Below are 20,141 nucleotides of genomic sequence, written 5' to 3'. Positions count from 1 at the left end.
ACATCTTAATTTGTTAAAATAACTGATTATATGCAATCGACGTATATCTAATTATTTATACGTAGAATATTATGGCATTGTTATTATTGGAACCAGTATTAAATATCACTTTAAATTTTTGCGGTGGAGTTCCAATAGTAATAATACCATAATATCTACGTATGAATAATTAGATATACGCATCGAATGCATATAATCAGTTATTTTAACAAATTAAGACGTTTAATAATAAATATATATATGAAAGGAGGTCAGATGTGTCTATACGCCCATTAGGTCAACGAGCGACAGAATCCATCCGTGGCAACGGTGTCAACGCATATCCTATAAGAGAACATTCGCACACCTTTCCGCCCGAATAATTGCTAGAAAACAATATTCGTGGACTAAACAAATATGTGAGGTGCAAGTGGCTGGATCAGGAATCGAACCCGAGTCTTTCGTTTTCCGGGCAGCTGCTCTAGACCACTGAGCTATCCAGATCTCACACCTAATGCTGTTTTTTAACATAGATATGCGACTCCAGAGCGATGTTAGTATCTCACTCGATGGATGCAATGTCGATTGCCACGGAGGATTCCTGAAAAGTCGCTCGCTGACCAAATAAGTGCCGGTGGAAATATTTACGTGCATTGCATGCTGGCTTCCGACTGGCCTTCTGTAAGAAACAGCACCCACGAGCACAACGCCGTAGAGTGACCACATCCCCCAAGATACCTCTAGTGAATAACAATATCCCCACTATGCCAACAGTGACAGATGGATCCTAAATAGGGCCGTGGCAAGCCTCCAGAATATACTCCAGAATAAATCCAGAATATATATATATATATATATATAATAAAAACTTTTGATGTTTTACATTCTCTTGTGTGTATATGTGTGTGTGTATGTGTAAGATCTAATTATATAAATGGTTCTAATGAAACGTGTTAAACTCTACATCAAATTTTTATAGTGCACTAAAAAATAGATTCCAAACCCATATACACATATACACATAAACACACATGATCATTTTATAATATATAATTGAATTTAATTAAACTTTCAAAATATTACGCTAATAATATAAATTTTCATAAATTTCATATAATTCGTACTTGTGAAAATAACAAAGATTATTGTTTCTTATGGACTATGTATGATGTATATATATGTTCATGTGTGTGATATAATTTAGGTAGTTTGCGTGGAGTAGCAAACTCTGTTCAACACAGGGGGTAACACGATCTATAATATCTGTGTGAGTAAATGAGAGATAATAATACGGTGAACAATATAGCGAAAATGAATCGGCAGCACTAGAATTATTAATCAACTTGAATGTGATATAATTATATTATGTGTTATATTATATGATTCATGAAAATTAGTATGCAAGTATCTCTTCTTCTCAAATATTACTTTTAGCATTTCAAATATGAATAATTCTGATAAATAATGATTACGTGATTAGTAAATAAAAAATACAACAAATTATATTTAGCACAATCTTTACATACAAAATTTATTATAAACCTAAATTTTATTAGATTTTATTAAAAATTAAAAATTATTGGATTTTATTAAAAATATTAGTGGGTGGCGATTATCGTTTTTACATTCTTCATAGGAAAAAAATATTTAATTCTTTATAATTTATATAATATATTTTAAAGTCTGGAAAAATAATATACTTATATCTAATTCTTTCTGTTTTTATTAAATATTGCAGTTTCAAATAATTGTAAAATATTAAAAAAAACAATATAATTATATCAAAATTGTATGTAATTAAATATATATCTATTTAAAATTGGTGATAGAATTAGCAATGTTGGACCAAATATGATTAAATAATTTATTTGATATTTTGCGACGAATTATTAATAAAACAGATCAAGGAGTCGATATATGATATTAATAAAGATAATGTTAATGATTATAATAATATAATAATATGAATAATATAAATTGTGTGCTCCTAAATATATTATTAAAATAAAATTAAAATAAAATTCTATTAAAATAAAAAATTTATTCTTCCGCGTATATCTGTATCTTGTATCTCTTCACAATTAATACTTAAACAAAGCGTGAGGACTTTACCGCACTTTATTACAATTCTCCCGTCTAATTTGTGAAAAGCTCATTCATATTTATGACCACGCTCGTGCGCATTTCGAAATTCCTAACTAATTTCGAGGACACGCATTATTTATCTAATTGGCCAATGCTGTATTTTGAAAATTCCTCATGCAATCCTACAGGTGTATGATCGCTAAAACGCAAACGTCTTTGAAACGTCTCTTGTTCTACTTACATGCAAACGAGGCACGTCGAGAGTGAAAGCGGCGTGGTATTTAATAGGTGCAAATCGACTTCGTGGCAAGCGCGGGAAAACGGTTCTCCAAAACGAGACGACGAGACGAAGATGATGCGTTGATATCACCGGTCAGTCGGACGACCGTCAAAATCGCAAAACTTTCGCGACACACGAAGCCGGACACTCCGACCACCGAATATGCGTTTCCCTAATGGCTTGCTGAATGGACGATCTGACACGCTGGCGTGTAGACGAATACGGCAATGCGGGCGAGCTAGCTCTGTCCGGTACTTCGGTACCGTGCCGGGTGGTATCCTCGATGCTTTCGGTCGGCGTCTGCGCTCTCGTAACCTTCCGACCTTCTTCCACCTGCGCATTACCATCACTACGCTCTATCTAAAGTCTACCGAAGTGTAGCCATGTCAGAGTTGTCTTCGTCGCGCAGAGCGGCCTTTCTTGCTCTCATCAACTGCGGAAGCACCTGATGAAGCACGCGACGAAGCACCTGATATGAGCAAGTGAATGCTTCAACCAATATCTTCGATGAAATTTCACTTGCGAAGATACTTCCACTTTAAGCACATAATTTAACTTTCTCGATAACTGTATACGTGTTACAATAATCCAAAATTATAACGAAATATAATCATGTACATACGTACATATAATATATAATTTAAAAAATGATGATTTTATATTTTTCCAATAGTTAGCATTTTCCAGCTGTTTTTTATTACATATAATTAATAATAAAATTTAAATGAAAATCTCTTTACAACGATCTATACTTTAATATATTAATTAATAAAAGAAGATATTATATTGTGTATTTGGTGAAGATTTCCTAATCATAATAGATAATTTTAACAAATTAAGAGTTAATACATAAGATAGAATTAAGATAATTTTAACTTATATTTTAGACAGAGATTCTTTTTATTCTTTCTCTCTTTTTCTCTTTCTTATTTAATCATTATTTGATCAACGGTTTGCCTCGCAGGGTATCAAATTAATATAGTATATTTTTCTATACATTTATATAATATAGATATTTCTTTATTATAAAGAAGATAAAGTGCACAGAATTAATATTTGTATATCTTTTCTAATATATAATAATATAAATATAAATTTGTTAATAATACATAATAATATAAACCGTTTAAAAGTTAGTTTGATTCTTTAAATTAGCATGTTTTGAATATCTCATGGTAAAATCAAATGTTCAATGCTTAAGACATTCGTGAGTTGTTATGATCAATCCTCCATCGAGGAAGATCCAACTTTTCGAAAACTATTGCTACTGATGCATCTAGGACGAGGTCGATGTTTGCAATCTAAACTTTGATAAGATCAAAGTTTCTCTACTATATTAGATGTTACGATATATGTATCAATTTTACGGACTCGAAGAGAGAACGTTTCTCACAGATAAATTAATGGTTTTTATATAATATTCTGATTATTTTACAAAAATATTATCATAATACGTACTTTTTTCAATGAAATTTATCGATATCTGTAATTATGCATTATATGAAGTTTAAATTTAATAAATGATGTATTTTATCTAATAGAAATAAGATATTCATCGTTTTTTCACGATATTATTGTAAATAAATTATATTTGTGTGTTACTACATATATTTAATATAATTATTATAGCACAATATAGTATGAGCACGATTCTGTTTGTCCTACATTGTATGATCAGATACAAGAAAAAATACATTGATGCACTGTCATGCGTCTGACTATATAGATATTACTACTACTTAAGATAAGTGAAAACGGTTCTCTCAACAACAGAAGGAAGATCTCTCACGTTCGCGATTTTTGTTTTTCCATGATTTTTATACAAGAACCATTTCTTCGGAAATAATAGTCACATGTTTTATTCATCCATTGTATGAGTAACTTATTCACAATTCGCAATTTTTCTTAAAGACAAAAAAAATCGACAAATTATTTATAAGATGTTATCCGAAAAAAATATACGTATTTTCAATTATAATATCGCATTCTTTTATACATCAAAATAGAAAGAAAATCTAACATATTTAGTTCGTTATGTGAAAATAATGTAAGAAAAATTTTAATCGAAATATACGGGAAACGTTTATATAAACAATTAATCTCGGAAGTGATTGACATGCTAATAATGAGGGTTTAAAGATCCTTTGTTTTTCTCTTTGTTATTCTTGTAATAAACTCTAATTTAAGCAAAATTCCGCGTTATAATATGATATTTTAAACGGCAATGATATTCATCAATGTGCTATAAACACGCAATCTAGCAATAAATTTTCGTAATGGCAACAAAAGGTCAAGTTCCTTTGCAATGATCGAACATTTTAAGACAATGTAAATACGAAAGAAGGAGAGGAATAGAGAAAGAGACGAGAATGAATAACGCGCGCATTTATCTGCCCGAAATAATTTAACTTATTTCTGGATAGCGAGTGTATTTTGTTGTAAAAGTATATAGTATTATCTTTCAAGAGGGAACAATTTGCTCCGACAGTATTTAACTTAGTTTTCTCGAAGTATCTACCGCCTACTATCCTTTCTCAAGGATATGTCACGTTCCGAATTTCTACTTTAAGAACAAATTATAGATGCTAAGTAAGAGAGTATCATGCGGAAGGTTGTTTTTTTCTTTCGGCGTACGATATTCTAGGGTTCTAATTCTGTTTCGTTAGTTTAAGTTTAAAGTATAACGACATCAAAGGTCGAGAGTGCATTAACCGATGTTGAACCGATGAAGGGGATCGATATAGAATTGATTTCTCGAATAACGATATTTAGTCTTTATTAATTAAAGTGAATCTAACTGACGCACACGAGCGTTATCCAATTAAGGATTGCGATGTGCAGGACGTGTAGTAAATGTTGATACTGTCAAGTAGATTGATTCACGTAGCCACGTGTAAAGTTGCATTTATAAACATCAAATCATGTTACACGTGAGATGTCCATTTTATATTCATGATTTTGCAAGTAATTTCCGAGAAAAGAAGATAAGTATAAATGAAAATATATTCTCTCAGCGATATTATTTCATAATAATATATAATTTTTTAATACTTTTATATCATCCATTTATATCATAAATATTGAACTATTCGACAAATAAAAAAACTCCTTTATTTAGAATTGTATAAAAAATTCTAGAATATAAAAATAGTACAATTTTCATTACGAATATTACACATAGTATATATGGCTTTATCGAAATATTTTGATTTTTCCTAACTTGATAGGATTTTCAATCTTTTTTATTGACTAACAAAATAAGGTTTCAAGAGATATATTTGCCCCGTGGTATTTGTCAATGGTAAGGTTATCAATTCACCCACGTAGCCCTCTCGTAAAACCGCAAATTCGCGTTGTATTTCACTTTCTTGATCGTTCGCTTGCTAAATAATTGATATGTGAAAATTTAATTTTCCTTCATGCGAGTTATACGTTTTGTGCGATGTGTATTTTTGTGACAAGTACATTTTATCTACGATGTCTTTGTGCGCAAGCACAACTTTATACGCAACAAATTGAACGTGAAACAAAGCAACGTGGGCGAACATACAGCTATAAAACGAATCCTTTTTCGGAATTCTTTCATAAAACAAGTCAAGCGGGTTGCACATCTTTACATTACATTAGAGTGCTGTTATACATCCTCCTATGTTATGTTATTTGTCAAGTTAAATATATAAAAAGCATGCGAGTATATTGAAAAACAAAGTTGTTTCTTTCCTACGAAAATCCTTGAGTGTTCCACTATCTAATGTTATCTTACTAATCATTTAGCGAATATCTTCTTTACGATCGCATTCATTGTTCAGCCAGTTTTGCACCCGTAAATACTTGCCTCGATACTCTTTATGATGCTTCGACGTTATTACGCGACGCAAGAGAGCCTGAAAGCCATCGTTAAACTTTCACCTCTATATAAACGACAGAACCGAGGTATAGCAATTTTAAACGGAAGCACGGAAACCGGAACAGGTAATCGAAAAACACTTAGTGATTTTACAGGACGGTGCAAGCGTTGAAGGAGAAACTAAATTGTCGCGCTGTTGTTCCTGATGATGGCGCAACGGCAAAAACTGACAAGAGCTTTCGCAGCTTGAGTGATGTAAAATCAATGCCTCGATAAGTTTAGACGGAGCGATGTTGATACTTGAAATTTCTGTATAAAAGTTTTTGCGCACGAGATTCTGGTACCTTTCTTCTATTAGATTAAAGAGGATAATTTTGCCATAAATCTCCGGAAAGCATGAACTTCTTCATCTCGATGTATTTATTCTGCTATTTCTCTCGGGAACCTGTCTTAGTTATTTTTTTGTTCTCTCTCTTCCTTTCTTCCTATATGCTTATCTCTGGTTTGAGTAATATTTGGCGATTTTATGCTAGTAAAATTTTTATATGCATATATTGGACGAGATTGCAGATACATTTTGCAAATAAGAAATTTCAATAAACGTGAATCTCTATTGTATTATTATTGGACAAATAAAGAGAGAAGTCTCAGATAAATAAATATCAATAAATATAGACGATTATAAATAAACATCGGAGATTTCATAACATATTGATATTATTATTGTGTAAAATTTATTCAGACTATTTATTTTAAGTAGCCAGTTATTGCTGTAGTAAATATTTGTCACACTGAGAGGTCACACAGATTTACGTAGAGACCGTAGATTTAGAAATTCGCTACTTCGTAAGCAACGGCGATATCTTTGAATTGGATTTACTGCTTTAAAACCGAGTTATTCTAAATTACTCGTGTAATAAGACAACGATCTGTATTTTCTTCTATGGAGGAAAATTCATGGCTGTGCTTACTAAATAAAAATAGTGATTTAGTAATTTATAATTCAATTAATTTATAATTCAATAGTTGTAATTTACATGATATAATAATGAGTTGTAAAGAATATTAAGCTACTTTCTAAAAATTTGAGCTTTTTATGTATGACTTTGATAAGATTATAATTATTGTGTTTGTATTAGCATGATTAAAGAGAGAAATAAAGTACATATATTGCTTTAAAAATATATATAATTTGAAAAATTATCTGTTAATTATAAGTTTATGTGAAAAAGTGGATAATTTTTAAAATGAATAATTCTCTTAACAATTTTTAAATTCTGTGATTATTCGTATGTAATTTAATTCGTATTTAATTTAACTATTTAATCTTAACTAGTAAAAAATATTTTTATTTAACTTAAGAATTCAAGAAAAAAATTTATTTTTAAATATAATTTTTGTATACATTTTGTATACATTTTTATATTTATGAGAAAATAATTTTTTATGTCTCTGAGAAAATAATAAAACAAATACAAAATTTTTCTCTTATATTTACAATTATCATAATATATATGTTCCATATTTAATTTGTTATTTCAGTTAACGTAAAGTTAAATATGCATATGTATTTTCAAAGAAAACTTTTGTATGTGAAATTAATAAACCTTTTTTTTCTATATATAATTAGTTTGGTAGAAATTATATGATGTGATTAATATGTGTTGTATACATTATTACATTACTAGCATTATTCCGTGTTGGTAAATTGATTGGCAACTTAAGCGTGTTAGAGTTTCAGCAGTTCAACTTTAATTCTGCAAACATGATTATATATTCAATCTCTAAATCGCTCTGAGTTGTCAGCAAATAACATATTCATGTAACACAAATAATTAAGCACTCTTTGACCATTCCTTGTTACTCTCATCGTCCAACATCGCAAGACTATGTATCTGTGATAACTAACACTAATTTTTCAAAATTACGTCCAAGTAATCTCCGAGTAAAAAATAAAACAAAAAAAAAAGAGAAAATATCAGCATGCATAATTTTCTTCTCTGGACAGAAAGTTTTATATACATATCAAGAAAAATATTATAGAGATATTTTATATAAAAAAATTTGGAGGTATATAATTAAGCAACAAAACTGAAAATAAATAACAAGATATCCAAAATATCGTCAAATCAAATTATCATTAATCAATCACAAAATATAGATAGAAGAATTTTGAATGATATTTTGTCGCGAATTTTCTCTTTCCTTTTTTCTCTTTCTTTTTTTTCTTCACTCGATAATGTAAGCAAACAAAAGAAATAAAGAACATGTTATAAATTTATTACAAACTGTACATGACATGTAGAGACTTTTAGGTAACCCTCGGTTAACCGCGACGTCTAAACTTTCTCTTTTACGAATATCAAAAGGCAATTTCTGGATGGAAAGTGGGCGATTGAAAAATAGCAACATGCCTGGCGAAATGAATGTGACATAAATAAAGGAAAGATTTTTATACACACATATACACATATAACACACACACACATACACACACACACACATATATATCAATCGCCTCGTCCAATCGCCTATTCGTTGCAAAAAAATAAACACTGAGCGGCGAAATATCGACTTCAAACTGTACGTGTTGCTTTAATGGATCATTGTATTCATAATCGATGTAATTATGTGCCCGTATAGAACTAATTAACTGTGACAATGTTGGCATTATATAACCTATCAATGTAGAAACCTGTTGCAATAGACTCGGCGCAACTAATCGCATTCACAATAACATCGGCGGTTACTTCACTTTTTTTTATTTTTTCTTCTTTATTTATTTATTACATCAATTTATTTTACTTGTAAATGTATGTCCAATGATCTTTACTATGTGCTGTATATTTATAATTCAACTGCATCTCTTTATAAGAATAATAATAATACTGTTTTTGTACATTTAGTATATGTATACATATATAGCATGCGTGTTTCAATTATTTTATTATTTTAATTAAAACATTATGCTCCTCCTGCTGCTCCTCTTCATATAAATTTAGCTTTATAATTAATTATAATATATCATAACAAGACGACAGAAACTTACTTTTGATTTTAGACAAATGCTTGAAACAGTTTGTTGGTGCGTATAGGAACTGTGTCAAGAACTGAACTAAGTTTCCAGCAATCAAATTATTAACAATCAACTATTGACATGATAAGAATAGTCTTGAGTGGAGCTCTATTTGATCATTCCTTGTAACAGGTGATTGCATGTTGTAAAATAAAAAAAATTTCCCAGAATAGATTATTTTAAGATATGCTTTGCTTCTTACAAAATTTTTCTAGATATACAATTAGTTTAGCATCTTTTCCTCACCAACAATCTAAATAAAATATTCCAAAATATTATTAATTAATTTCGTTCATGATATGAACTAACTCAATAATGTTCACTTAACCGTTTTCGATCACCATCATCATTAATCAGATATACATTTTTAAATACATTTTAAATATATTAAATTAATAAATTTTACGAAATGTCAATCTAATAAAACTATGATTAACCTGCACGATGTATGTAAAGCGTCACCGAATTATCACCAAACTATCATCTAACTGAATTCAATAACATTCACACCGCCAATCAGATATAACAAAACATAATTAAATTAGAATAAAATATAGTTATGTTAAATTTATAAATTCGTAAATAAATATCAATTATAATTATCAACTATAATTATTAACCTCGCTCACGATATATGTTACCAAATGTTACCAAAATGTTGTTACTGAACTGTCATCGAATTTAATTTAATTAAGATTAATTACCTTAACTTAATAATAAATCGAAATAATGCACGGATCACAGATAACTAATCGAGATAACTAATCAACATTACAAGAATAAGAGCAACAATTTTGATACTTTCGAATAATTAATTTTACTTTTTTAAGTATAGATTATATTTTTAACATTATATTCTCTTTGCAAATATAAAATTTTGCAAGTAAAATGGATGGTTAGCCGATATATTATCATTTCAATATCATGTTCTCAGTTACTTTTGGCAGCAATATATTTAGGGCAAAAATTATGAAGCTATTGACCAACTTCTGGGAACGCATCCAATATGACTGTTTTTTCTAAGGTGCGTTGTTATATGGAAGAAAGTTATTGTGTATAAAAGCTCGATGAAAACCTTCTTTAAAAGCACGCCACAGCTCGTAACTGTTATAATGTATATTCACACAATTGTGGTATCCATATACAGACTAGTGCATTTCTACAGACACATATACTCGTCAACTACAGGAATTAAATTAAAATCAATTTTCTATTCAAAATACATACATACGTACATATATATTAATAGCTAATTGTAAGCGTTTGGAAGGTCAACTAGCAGACTAATTTTTAATTATACAAATAGATAATAAAATTTTTCTCAATAAATTTCAGACAAGCTTTTATCTTAAGCATTTTAATTTAAAAATTTATTAGAACAATTGAACTCAAATTGATTGATACTACTTGAATTGGTATATATTGCAACATTGATGGCATCATTAAAAATCCAGATCGTGTATATAGAATTAATTGTGTGTACTTTCTGAAAGATTTAAAATTTAGTCTGATAGATACACGATATTCTATATACATACATATATATATATATATATATATATATATATATATATGCGAAATTATTTCATGGATATTCCGTGAAAATGATGAATTGTTGTGTACGAAAGATTGTTCAATAATACGAGCAACATGTTTCGAAAACTAAAAACTGTAGCCGCAAGGGATTTATTTTTACACAAAATGATTTACTCGCATTTCATTCATGCAATTGCTTGTGATTATCGTAACATCATTTTATTTTAGGAAATAAAATGTTTTGTCTTTTCGTAACAAATATTATATTTGCAATGAAATATACAAAAAGTTAAAAAATATATTCTGTTTTATATATTAATTTTATATATTAATATATTTTATATATTAATATGCGGCTAATAATATTATTATTAAATGTATAATATTATTATTAATGCCAAAGTGCAACCTATTTTCGCAACAGTTCTTTTCAGTTTTCAAACCATATCTAGAACTTATTTTTGCACAAGAAAAGTGTGTGCATGTGTGTGTGTCACGAACTTTCAAAATGCCATCCATTTTTCACTCTCTTACATACTCTCTTCGCACTTATACGTAGAAATTCACTCGCAACGAATATTTTGCCGTACCACTAGATGTAATTACATTAACGTGTCCATTCACGGCTGCGTATTTCCATAAAAATGGCTGTGCTAATGTACGATAGACCTCTCAAAGCTAACGTTTAATTACATGGCAAACTTCGTTAAAATCCTTCTCATTAAAAGCAACATGATACTCACAATGTTTAAACAAATATAAAAAAAAACAAATATACATCGATTCTAATTATATTTTTTAAACAATATGATATTACGTCATTTGTATCGCTTTTGTTGTTTTTTAACGTACGTATTAGTTGAACGATAGAGAATTCTCTTTACATAACTTTCTCATAAAATTAACTTTACTTTTTTATCTTATCTAAAAGACTTTTGCTTCGGAGACTGCTATTTCTTTCGCAGAATTAAGCAAACTTCAGTAATGTTCTATGGCAACAGCTATAATAACCATAATAGCAATTATATCCAGTAGCCATTACGTTGGCGTAATAACGAACTTAATTCCAGCGATTGTATATATAACAATCAACGACGCCATTATTACTTTTTTTTATTGTTATTATTAATTTCATGTATTGATATATTATTATGCTTATTTGAATATATTAATTTATATTTCTCATTCGTTGTTAGGTATATATTCGTAGTATAGGTCGTATAAAAATAATTTATATATAAAAATATACAATATAAGGAACATAATATTTCTTCTAATAATATTCGTTTTTTATTTACGCGTAAAATTCTTAATTTCAGATAAAATTCAAGTAGAATATTCAGAATCAGTAATTTTCTATGTGAGAGGATTTTTTAAATTTTGTATGGCACTCTAGTGACCACGCTGAAAAAGTTACTTAACTTTCAAGAATAGTTAGAGTTCATGTGCTTGACATTTTTTATTTTGAAATCATCTGATTTATAATAACAAGATTATTCTTTCTTGAAAAATCAATAGCAAAGCAGGTGTATATAGCATATACACACACACACACACACACACACACACACACACACACACACACACACACACACACACACACACACATATTCTATCAAATATAAAAATAACGGAAAAGTAATATTTTGTAATTTATTAAAAATTTTATAAATAATTTCAATTAAAAATAACTTTAATTGTTCACGATCTAGAAATTTTGCAGATATACTTGTTAATAAAAAAATTTAAATAAAAAATTCTAAATTAAGCAAAAAATATCATTACCTAAACTATGAACAGAAATTTGTGGCTGTATATTATTTGTATTTTACTTTTATGCAAGATTACGCGATATAAATAATTTGGAATAGCTATATGATTAATACTGTTATTATAGATAAATTATAGATGTTACCGCAATTATGTGAAAATTATATTATTATATACACATCATGATTAAACAAATTTGAGCCGACATTCAAATCGGCATTGTAACAATATCCTTCCAATTTTAGACGCTAATAAATTGAATAATACAATATTATTACAATTATTATTTTAACAGTATTTTTTCTTTGAATTATTAATTTTATTATATACAATGAACGGTAAATAAATTTGCCAGCCGTTCGTTAATAAAAAATATCTATATGCATTATCTGTAAATGAAACTCGAGAATAGAGATAATCGAATAGAGACCTCGACGAAAATGTAGATATAACCATAATAATAGTGTTCGAAATTTATGGGGACAATCACGAATTCGTGATGCTTGTTTAGAATTCCGTGGTGGCCGTATGACCGATTAACTTAGAATGGTTTGATGAACTATTGCTGCCCTATCAGAGCCATTTATAAGCAAATACATATGTCAACAAAGAAACTAGCGTTTATAAACATATAACTATATATTAATTTCAGATTTGTTGAAAACATATTTTGCAAAACGATCATTACAATTTATTGCAGCAAATTAAACTCGTTGTAAAAAATTACTCTTATTAGCAAATTGTCACTTATTAGCATTTATCCTAGAAATAATTTACGTATCTTTAGATTTTCGTATTTATTGAAGATTAGAAAATTAACGTAGCAATAATTGTTGAATATATATATTTCTATAATATTAAGCTAAATATACAGGGTGTCCCGAAACTAACGCTTGATATTTTAAAGGCAGATTTTCTGGCCAATTTAAAAACGATTTTTCCTCAGCGAAAATGTCGAGGGAGATCATTATTTTTTGCATAGTCCCAATTTTTGTCATCATGTATCTTTCTAACTAAGCCTTAAATTAAAATTCTATTAAAGTATAACACTATTAATTCTATTAAAATTCTATTAAACTCTACCTAAAATTAACTAAAGAATGTGACTTTATTAATATTTTATTCCCATAAGCCTTAGTTTGCGAAAAACCCTTTATTTTCAATCGTTTATAACTCGAAAACTGCCGCGACATTTTCGCTGAGGAAAAATCGTTTTTAAATTGACCAGAGAATCTGCCTTTAAAATATCAAGTGTTAGTTTCGGGACACCCTGTATAATTTTCATACACACCTCTGATAATCTCAACACTCTAACAGCTTTTAACTGAAATTCGTTTACGAATTACAAGTTGACGTTAGTTTTACAGCAGCATAGTTTACTATTTCATGAAATTCAAAAAAAGACCAAGTCAAAGTTCACGTACGTCTTCCTCTCATTTACGCTATACACGTCGTGAAAAATTCCATAAAGGAGAAATCGCGCGCGCGTCGCGTAGTAAAAATCCCGCTTTGAGTTGTCGTAAAACGGTAACGCAATAATCTTTCGCATCAAATAAAAGGATCCAATAACTTATGCATGAGAAATATACGACGGTCGTAAAATGACGCGAATGACATCGAACACTTTCGTTTATGCGATATTGAAAAGACGGCATTACGCCGTAAAACATTCGCTGCTCCTGATTGCGGTTGTTGCCAAGCGGAGATTCGTTCTCCAAGCTTCATCATCATGCTGATATCCTAGTTCAATCGAGCGAGCAGAACATCGAGGCGTTCCTTGACCTATCTTACGCGATCGTGCCAGGAATACCCATTATGCAGAATACATTGTTATATGTGTATACGCGACATGCAGTATGTGCCATACTCACGAGACGTTTGTTTCCACTGCGTCTTGTTGCGATTACAGAATCGAAACGCAACAGTAGTTGCTTCCTCTTCTCTTCTCTTCTAAGAAGTTGACCTACTTCAAGTCGACAGATGAATCAAAAGATTGCATACGTGTTACGATACATGTCTTACTTACATGTATGCTTACTGCGCTTTCTATCTCTCTTTCTCTCTCTCTCTCTCTCTCTCTCTCTCTTCCTCAAATTTATTTTCACTCATTGTTTTTTACTTAATAAAGTTTATAAAACAAATTTAAATATAATAAAAAATACCGTAAAATTTATGTATTAAATTTATATTTTATTTATATTTAAATTTTAAAAGTTAAATATATTTGACATATTTATAATGATGCTTAAAGTTAAACTTTCATAACGTCCTCAAAAATCCTCTTCTCTTCGCTTTTAGTTCTATAGACGGGGGATAGACCTTAGCTTTCTTCGCAATTCGCCATCCGAAGCATTTCTTTTCATGACAGGAGATTTTTACAAGATAGAACTGTCAACCCATACTCAATATGCACTTTAGAAAACGGGATTTTTCATCTCCAACTTTTATACGAGACATACGGGACGAGAGTCAGGATCAAAACCGGGATTTATCTACTACTACTAGTCGGCTCGCGCAAAACTTTACAATGATAAGATCTATTTAAGATTAAATAAACAATAACTTTTTTTTCATCTATTTGCATTTCCCTTATATTTTCCTTTCGATTTATTTGCATTTCTTTTACATTTCCTTTCGATTCACTTATAACACGAAACTATTGATGCTACTATTTTTGTTCTGTTAATGAAACATCAATTCTAAATCAATCAAACTGTCGAATAAAGGATAAAAAAAATCTGAATAATGTATCTTGAAATATTTTACGTACCAATCAAATATTTTATGTTTATCTTTCTCTCTCTGTTTTAATTTTCACAGCGAATGACAGAAATGATACAGTGCGATAATTAACTTTAGGCAAACATCTTGTCTTCTAACGTCAGCTGCAAGCGATTTAATTCGTTGAAAGTTATCTCAAGTTGCAATTTCTGAGTGTAAGAGCGTAGGAGAAGCTTATGTACATACAAGCGTTATTTCTTTTTCAGACCGTTGGAGACTGTTATGAAGTCACCAATAACTCTTCGCCCACCGTATAAGAAAGTTCTCTAAACACTCTGGACCAGATATAACGTTCAAGTACTTTCCTCGATGTGTTCCTCAAGTACTTGAAATCATCCTATCTTTTTGTAACGTAACTGTTACTCTATAAGATCGGTCTTTTTTACTCGGATGCTTTGCAAGCTGTGCTGATTTATACAGTGAAAGTCTAAGCTTTCACACTCGCACGTGTAATCGAAAAGAATATAGACGATACAAAAAAATTGATTTAACGAAGTTCAATCTCGGGGGAATTATCGGATTAAAAAAGTTTCAATACACGAATGGATTGACGTATCTTCATTACTTATTACTGCGCAACCTCTATTTGTTATTTACAAGAATAACATTCATGCAGAACACATGAAATTTTTATTATCTTCCATGTGATTGATTACAAGTGCGATTTAATATATCATCTATGCATAACAATAAAAATTTATGTCATTTGATGTATAATTTTTTTTGTAAAATGAAACTGTTAATTAACACAATGTTATAAGCCATAATTAAAAAGGTAGGATTCAGCACGCAAAAGCATGTTGTAAAGCTGATGTACGAGTTTCGCGTAGGATATACGGTCGATTTATCGGAGTGAACAAAGTTTTACAGCCCGATTAAAGTCAGCCAAGCCCATTCATCTCACAGAAGACAGGCAGATTTACACAGCATCAAGCTTTAAGCATTAACGCCTTTTTCTTTAAATATCACACAGTAAGTAATAACATTACACACACAATTCATTACTTTAATTATAAATAATTATTCATTACTTTAATTATAAGTAATTATTCATTACTTTCGAAAATATTGCAATTATTTTTAAGTTATTTTAATCCTGAGTGAAAACGATACGAAAATACTATAAAATAGTAAAACACATGAACAACTAATATTCTTATATAATGAAATATCAGTATCAGAGTTATTTTTATATCACGATTATTTTTAGTATGTACTATTTCGAGTATATGATACACACATCTGAACTTTCCATCGAAACTTTCTATAAATTACAATAAATGAATCTTTCAAAGAATTATTAATCTAATATTAATCTAAATTTTGTTTTTGAAATAAATTGGAATGCATCATACGTTAACGTAATAGCGATAATTAATTGTCATTTTTATGCAACCTATTTGTATTGCATTGTCCTATGGGATTGACATTCGCAAAATGGTTACGTAATCCCATTTACTATATTAAAGGGATTCAATATAAGGAACTATGATGAAATCTGACATGTATGTATCGCAATTAAGATACGATATTACATAGTATATATGGTACATAAAATTATACAAGTACATGGTACATGTTATTGCAATACACATTATAACGAAATGTGCGCAAATGAAGTTTTTTAGATTTTTAACGATCTTAAATATTCGCATAACGTGTGTATTTGTAAAAGGTTTGAAGCAGGTGGCCAGAATATTATTCCATCTGTTTATAAAGGAGCAGAGAAAACCAAAATTTTCTCTAGTGTAGAGCTATCTGTTATGCATTAATAATTTAGACAGAATGATTATACAGAGTGATTCGGAACGAAAAATTCTGAATAAAAAATGTCATATGAACATAGGTCTTATTCTCAAAATTTATATAATTATAAAAGTAATAAAATTTTGCTGCTTACAAAAACACATGCTTGATAGAAAGTGAGAAATCAAAACAAAACAAAAAAGAGATATCAGGTGTTTATAATGATTTTATTATGATTATAAATCAGGTCTTTATGATTTTATTATGATTATAATAATTTTACTATGATAGTAGGAATATTTTACAACTTCTGTAATTACGTAAATATTGAGTAGGATTTATCTTCATATAACATTTTTTTTTACTCAAAATAACCTCCCAAAAAATTTGTTAAAGTTTATTACACTCGTTCTGAATCACCTATTATTTTAATTATTTCATTCTTATTAATCTCTTTTGCGAACAACTAAATATTATATATTAAATTTTAGGTTCGCAAATATGTGACTGCACATAGCGAGTCGTTAATATACCGAGCTACTAATAATGGAGCTTTTACTGTAATGCGTTTACCTAAATCATTGGTTGAAATACCTGGAGTTGCACGAGCTTATGTAACGCAAATAAATCATGCATTAATTAAACAGTAATCGCACATGCGATTACTTATGGATGTTGCGGTTGCGTAGAGATCATTAAACTCGATGATCCGGCTTTCACGCGTCGCCCTGAGTGCGAATAATCACTGCAATTCAATCAACGCGATTATTAGATATTAGTGCAAATTTAGCGCGACTCTATGATACATGAGCGATTTACATAAAATCATTATAATATCTTACAACATCGATATAAATAAATTACGTCGGACATAATAAGGGGGTCTATTCAAATATTATTTTTTCTCTTTGGAGATAAACATGTAGTAAAGATATTTATTTCTCTTAATTTTTTTCTGTATCAAGAGCTGTTTAAGAGAGATTATAACTCTCTCTTATCCTCTATTTAGCATGTACATGGAGTTCTTTATTAGTTAGTAAACTACGTAGTACCACAACTCGGCACATTTTCCATGAATATACTTGAAACTTTCTTCGTGACAACCGAGCTTCTCATCTCGGTGGCTTACTTCGGGACTTTCGGTTATATCCGACAACCTGATTACCACAACAATACGGAACTTTCTATGTCGAGAATACAAGAGGTACGACGAATTAAGTATGACATCAAGTTGGTCGTAGTTCGATCGATCGATTCAAGAGAACTCTCGAATTATTTTACGTCATCGAACTAACAAATGATTGCGTGTACAATAATAAAAATATTGTATAATGTATTAAAATGTATCTTATTGCACGCGCAAGAAAAATCATAATTTTAATTGTTTTCAATTTATAATTACAATTATCTAATTATAGAATGATTCTTTATGCAGATAGATGTTCCATACAGAAGACAAATGAGTATAAATAATTATTTATATTTATTCATTTATTTTTTGTCGTAATATTTTAAAATAAATAGGGCACGATTTTTCTTTAAATATTGTGGAATTGCATCTCCATCGGTGAAAAGTAATGGTGAACTCTTTTCGTACGATGAAACTCTTAAAAGATAGACGCAATCGCATGCCGTAAACGAATCTTATTACCGCGCTAAGATGGAATCCGGATGAGTTACGGCTTGCTGTGATTCGCTCCAAGCTCTGCTCAATCGACTCGCGAAATATGTATGTACTGCTTGTCACGTTTACCTATAAGCGTGCATATATTTTAACCATCAAACAACATCGTTTTCGATTTTGACAAAGAAAATTTTTCTTTGCATCTATAATAAACGGATCTGAAAATTTAATTTTATGTCACGTTGTATAGAATAATTAACAGATGAGAAAGAGCTGGAAGAAACTTTCTTAACACCATATTATGAAAATAAATTGCAGCTCATGATAATGGATTCAACCTAGCGTTCTCTTTCTTTATAAAAATTTAATAAAGATTTAATTGTTCAATCAAACAAATAAGGTAAATTTATGTACGTCTTTATTACTGCTCATTACATGGTATTTTGATGTTAAATATTATGAGTATTTATGACAATGAATATTTGACAAGTATGTATTTTTTCGAACTAATATAACAATAATTAACAAAAGACTATTGATCACAAGACTGACAGCTTTATTTTTTAAAATGTATGAATGTTCCAAAATAAAATGACGTAATAACTAATAGCCATAGAATTTAAGAAAAAATAAAAACTGGAGAGATGCTCTTCTAAAGATACTAAGGTACGCTTCTAAAATAAAATAAAGTAATAATATAGTCGTAGAACTTAAGGAATAATAAAAATTGGAGAGATACATATGCTTACAAAGAAGTAAAGAAATTAAAAAACACATTAAATAAGAAAAGAAATCTTGATATTTTAGTTTAAATTTAATTTTGATATTTTAGTTTAAATTTAATTTTAGTAAAAAAGAAGAAGCTAAAAGAAAATATATCAGATGTGCGCTTTTAAAGTGAATTATATATATGTGTCACATTTCTTAACATATATAAAGTGAAACTCATACAAAATATTTCAGAAAATATTGAAAATGTACACACCGGAAATACATTAAATAGATTTTACTTACAGGAGAATTAATGAAATTAAATAAATAAATTTAATTATTTATTATAAGATTTCAGAAAAATAACTCATGCTTTTTATTGCGAAATTTAACATACTTTTATTTTGTTATAAATTTAAGAAAATACTAAATATATATATATATAATTAAATTTTTTTTTCTTTAAAATATTCTTCTTGAAGAAAAGTAACAATTTGAGAGATATAAGTAAAATTGATTGTCTCTCTTATAATTTATAAACATTATTTTTCATAGAAAAATATCCATATATAATTTATGATATAAGATTCTAAGACTAAAGATTGCAATAACTTTAAATTGATTATTTATTAATACAACAAGTTCTCTTAAAACTGTAATGAAGATAGCGTCTTTTAAAAATTTTTCTTTGTCGAGATTCTGTACA

General features: G+C 29.1%; 1 protein-coding gene across 1 annotated transcript in view; it reads right to left on the bottom strand.

The window, feature by feature from the left end:
* The window catches only part of LOC145971965 (ras-related protein Rap1), a 32,043-nt gene extending 29,472 nt beyond the window's left edge, over positions 1 to 2,571 (bottom strand). The window contains exon 1 of the mRNA XM_083100103.1: positions 2,306 to 2,571. The gene's annotated coding sequence lies outside the window, so the exon portion shown is untranslated. The remainder of the gene's footprint in view (positions 1 to 2,305) is intronic.
* Between the last annotated feature and the right edge of the window lie 17,570 nt (positions 2,572 to 20,141).

This window comes from Camponotus vicinus, unplaced genomic scaffold (genome assembly GCF_025532165.1).
Source record: "Camponotus vicinus isolate PSW18456_S1 unplaced genomic scaffold, iyCamVici1.0 SCAF_5, whole genome shotgun sequence".
Lineage (NCBI taxonomy): Eukaryota > Metazoa > Arthropoda > Insecta > Hymenoptera > Formicidae > Camponotus > Camponotus vicinus.
This window is presented reverse-complemented; position numbering and strand designations above follow the sequence as displayed.